At 25.7% G+C, this 6,025-nt stretch overlaps 1 pseudogene; it reads left to right on the top strand.

Moving 5' to 3' along the window:
* LOC108687106 overlaps nucleotides 1-4,343 on the top strand; it is a 41,035-nt pseudogene extending 36,692 nt beyond the window's left edge.
* The last annotated feature ends 1,682 nt before the right edge of the window (nucleotides 4,344-6,025 follow it).

Below are 6,025 nucleotides of genomic sequence, written 5' to 3'. Positions count from 1 at the left end.
GATTTGAGCTATCGGAATCCTCTTAATCGAGGTACATTGAATATATTTTTGTAATAGAGCGACACAAAAAACTGATGCCGATACAGATGTATCTCTGTGAATATAAATCTCGCGATGTTTGTTTATAGCGACGATAAGCTTATTATAAGAAAAGTATTTGGTTGTAGATAACAATGTTGACAAAAAATTTTCTATACGCTAAATAAAACAATTTGATAATAGCTGCTCAATCAAATGATTTTGGTTAATGTAATCAAACATAATTATAAAACAATTACAAAAATTTAGTATCATTAAACCTGTTTGATGAAATTTTTGTAAGGATAAAATTATGTTGGTTATATTTTTATTTTTAATTATTTATTTTATTTTTAATTATTTAGTTTTAATTATGTTTGGTTATATTAACCAAAACATTTTATTGAACCAATTTTAACAAGAATTTAATAGCTGTCACCAAACTTTTTTTCAGTATAGAATGATAAATTATTTTGTTTACTATTATAGGACTACTTATTTTCAAATAATATTTGCGTCATCAGCACAAAATATAGCAAATAATTTAATTATTTTGATCGGTATCCACTTCGAATAATTCCATTATACGTTTTTTGTTGTTATTTAATTAATAAGATAATTGTTATTCAATCAACAAGATGGATGAATAACTAATACTGTAAGATAAAATTCTTTGCATCGTTCTCTGTAATAGACGTCTAATGCTATTGTCATAGGATTTAATTGTATCAGGTTTTGAAACATAATACAAAAATTAGAAATTGTTTTATTGTAGGTTTTAACCATCACTCCTTCAAAATATTGTGAAATGTCTGAACGTAAGTTAATTTTATATATAATTTAACAAAACTGACATCAAATAAAGAAGATATCATCAAACATGATTATGAGATGGTACGTATGCAGTTATATTCTTCATTAATTAAAAATGCAATAACCAAGACTATGCAATATGTCTATCTAATAAAAAACAATACAGAAATAAGAACAGATAATATTGTACAGTTTCAATTATATTTTTATATATTAAAGTATATTATCATAAATCTGATAAAGAAATTAATTTTTTTATATAAACAGGAAAGTTTCCTCCAAAATTAGATAATGAACAAAGAAGAATTTTGTTTAATTTTACTGGTAATGATTGTCTACATCGATCATACGGTGATAGTTGTGCATTGTAATGCAGAGACTAATTCATATCTTGAATTATTTTCGCATGTAAATAGTTTTTAAAAAATATATTTATATCAAGTAATATATGAATAAAAATATTTTAAAGTGAAGAACAATATAATTGATTTATAATATGGAAGATTGCGTTACTTGTGTACTACAACCCAAACAAATTGTACAGTTGTTAATGCTGGAGATTATTATAATCTAAGTCCTTTAACAAGAGCTTCAGAAAATTATGTAATTCCTTTGGGTATAAAAAATAAATTCCTCAAATCACCTAAAATAATATTACATGTTTGCCAGTCTATACTACTTTATGGTATCATGTATCCAATTAAATCTGGAGTATGCTTAGACGATTTTAAACAATCTAATAGGTCGACAAGTAGATTTTATATTAAAATTAATTATAATGTAAATATATCTATATAATTTGATTTTGTTTGTGTATATTTGATTATATAATTTTTGTACAATAGAAAACCTTTTACTTTAAAAATAAATTGATTTTTGTTTTATTTTTTTATTTTATTAGATATATTTATATCTATTTATTAGATATTCAAGTTTAGAAGTACAAAAAAAGCTTCTTTTCTTTAAAGAGGGAACAAATAGAATTCCAGGATGCGTTTTGCGTATTACAACTCCACATGTTAAAACAACTATTTTAAATGTGATTTGGAAGCTAAGGTATGGCAGCAGCTAATAACAAAGGACATTTTCCAGCAAGGCTGTAATGTAATTCAGTAAATCATTATAGCTTTGTTGCTTGTCAATGTTAAATAAGAATAAAATAATTCATTGTTATACTATGGCCTGATTTTCTGGTTACTTGTGAATAGGCTTAACCTGATGTTTTATCCAATGGGCTTCATCTATGATGATATGGATGAAATCCATACAGGATAAAATTTATTAAGTTTAACCAGTAGTGAGATTTTCTAAATCATCTTATCGATGATTGTTGCTATCGTTAACTATAATAATCAATGGCAAGACAATTCTAAAAGAAAGCGCGGGTCATTGGCTGTCGTTAGTTAACAATAACGACAATTGTCAATAAAACGTTTAGCGAATTTCACAGATAATGAAAATTGGATTCATGATGTCCTTGCTGGAAAGCTCTAAAAATATACATACGTGCGCGCGCGCACACATACAAACACGCACGCGCATGCACGCATGCACACACATACATACACACACACACACACACACACAAGAAATGTTTCATGAATATTGTAATGTTATCAGAATCCCCCAGAATATATTTTTGGAAGTGGAATAGAAGATTGTCATTATCAATTAGCATGATATACTGCTGCAGCATGCGATATTGAGACTTTTCGTGATTAGTGCTAAAAGAGAGCAGTCAAAATGCAACGTTACGAATCCAATTACAAATTTTACATTAGAATATTTCTTTCGTATTATATGATTAATATTGATAACATGATTTATAATTTAACTATGTATTTTGTAACATATAGATATGTCTTACAAACATCAATGAATAAAGACTTGTGCTCATTGTTACAAATGCAAGTAGTGTAAAATACAAATTCAGAATTTGCAGTGCGCTTATGGCGCACATATGGGAATAAAATAGGTGCTACATCATATGAAACTATTTTGCATATTGTGATTATGTGATGGATCTATATTTTATCTATCAATTATCATTTCTTTATGCAGTAATATGTAACTCAAAATATGTTATGTCGTTAAGACAAACTAACGCAAACTTAATTATGGCAGTGGACCCTGTTTAAATTATACCAATGAGAATTTTTATGCGAAAATGGAATAAGAGTCATTACACTTATTAGATTTGTTTGTGATCCTCAAGGATCGTCCAATCACTCATTATTCATAAAAGAATCTACTTGTCATATCAAATTGTCATACATTGGAATATAGATTTAGTTTGTGAGAAAAAAGTAAGCATAATTATATATATGCTACTAATTTTTCTCTGGACATAATTAATGAAGAATTACTCTTTTGTTTAAATTAAATGTGCTACCGATAATGATAATGAAATCAATTTAACTCCTCTTACAATCTACAAATAATTATATCATTAAAGCCAACGAATTTCACATAAATATATGTCGACTATTAGTTCCTATTCAAAGTCTTTTATGTGTATATAGTAATACTGCTTATAAGGTTTCGGTAACTTCAATGAACGAGTATACAAACGAAATCGTGAATACAGATTTATTTAAACTTTACACAATTAGTAATATTATAATTGGTACTGTATAGCGACTTAAATAAATAATATATATATTTTCATTAAAAATTTAGGGTTTAGAATTTCTCGAAGATAGTCCAACATTAAATAAAGATTTACAAACAGTATTACGTTATATGGATCACAATGTCCCCAGAATCCAACTGAAACGATATCTTCAAATTTCACATTAATTGTGATAATAACAATCAGGCAACAGCATACAATAGTTTCTAGAAGTTTTAATCTGAATTTTGATATTTATAATGATAAATCTATCATTGAAAATGAGATGAAACTTTATATTGAAAGAATTTTGACGAAAACCATTATTTTATTGGAACTTTATTTATCATTAAAGGATTAATATCTTTAAAAATAAATATAGAATTACTAAATTTATGTATAACATCTAATTTATTTTATAAAAAAAATTATATTCTCATGTTTTTTGTGTTTTAGGGACTTCCATTATATAAACACTATGTTGTACTTATGTATTTGAATACTAATATAGCATATGTTGTGATAGGAGGTTGGATGGCACCATGTATTATAAAGGATAATTTCCTTTCATATGAATATGACCTTCCTTTATTAGACAAGTAACAGATACATCATATGAGTTTGAAATATAAATGATAACTCATATGATTATACACATTATGACTATACACATTACGATTACGTATAGATTATCGGTTTTGTTATTGTTAACAATATCTTTTATGTATAATATGTAATATATAATATCTGCTAACAATATCAATACTTCAAAAAAGCTTAACAGAAATAGTGAAAAGCAGAGCAAGGCAAAGAATATGCTATAAGTATTTATGGTGGAAAGAAATATTGCAACGATTCTGCCATATGTTATGAATATAATGATTTGACATTGATTATCTAATCTAATTGTAAAACATATAGACATTATATGTTACATTTAAAATTATACAATAAAATGTATTTTTTAAATAATTATTTATGAAATATTGTATGATTTACTGTATACAATATCAATCAAATATGTTATCATACCCATTATCAATCAAATTTAGTCTCTTAAAAAATATGCACTTACATTTTTTAAAAATATTTAATATTGAAAATTGTAATAAAAATGACATTAATGCAATAAGTAATATGTGAGGCATTCAGATTAATATCGTCAAATTATTTAAATTTTAAATTATGCATTGTAACATTCACATAAATTTTAATTATTTAATAGATTGTTTTTTACAATCGATTATGTATTCTCAATAATAGATTCGCGTTGTTTGAAATCCCCAAAAATTTGTGAACTTAAAATGAGATAAATGTTTGGACGTTGTAAGGAGAGAAAACAAAGATATTGAATGCAAAAAGTGCAAACAACGCAAACAGACCAAATGACTGTAAAAATATTCTAAAGATTGTGCAATTTTCGTTACGTCTTGCTAAATATTTATATATAGTAGTGAACACTTAATGAACATTAATTAATAGAATATATTTTCATTTTGTGTATATTAGAACAATATTATTCTTGATCTTATTGATTTGACAATATTATTGATTTTACAATATTATTGATTTAAATGAAATCCAAGATAACTTTATCTTCTGATACTTCTTAATCTAGTAATAATAGCCATACAGCATAGAATATTCCAGACATGTTGCATTACATGTCTACATTTGCTGTATATTTACACTGTAATTTATATTATCCATGAATTTTTCATATTTTAAATCTTATTATTCTTTTACAAATTTATTTTATTCTTAAAAGGATATTTTTTTATTATATTTGACTATTATATTTGACACATTATTTGTACATACCATATTAATCTTCATAAAGTATATAAATCGCAGCGATGGGAGAGATTATCTCATTTTGTGTACAAGATTTTACTTTAGTGTTTAAATCATTATATTGCTCCCATAATCCTGAAAGTCTTCTACAGTAAGCAACAAAATGACCGGGATAACTCGCAATAACGCCTACCAATCTGAAACATTAAATTAATTATAATACTTGTTATTTCAAAATAATATGTAATTTAATATATAAAACAATCATACCTGTATTGTTTTTTCAACGTTAGTATTATTGGTAAGTTTTCTAATTTACAAGGTTTTGAAGTAGATTGAAGATTAGTTCTGATATCTAATTCTATAAAAATGTGGTAATTAATTTCAGTTGTTAGAACAGAACGGCCGCCACATTGACATCGTTTGTAAATAATTTCATGAAATTTCAATGCTTTTTGTAGAGCATGAAAGCCTTTTTTTATAATTATTTTATGATTAAGCATTAATGTTAATTGTACTGTTTCATGTTCGCCACATATATCGCATTTCTCTATTTGACGGGAACTTGGTATTGATTTTAAAAGTTTCATCCAAACTTCAACCGGACTATCTTCGGCATTATAAGAATAAATAATTTTGTAATGCCCAGTTTTTATAATAATTTTAGTACCTTCATATAAAGGTTTCAATAACATAATTCTTTCCTTGTACACTTCATGATTTGGGCCATTGTTCACGAATTTAAAAATAAATTTTAAGAATGAGTTATCAGAAGTTTCGGCGATAGCA

This window comes from Atta colombica, unplaced genomic scaffold (genome assembly GCF_001594045.1).
Source record: "Atta colombica isolate Treedump-2 unplaced genomic scaffold, Acol1.0 scaffold200, whole genome shotgun sequence".
Classification (NCBI taxonomy): domain Eukaryota; kingdom Metazoa; phylum Arthropoda; class Insecta; order Hymenoptera; family Formicidae; genus Atta; species Atta colombica.
This window is presented reverse-complemented; position numbering and strand designations above follow the sequence as displayed.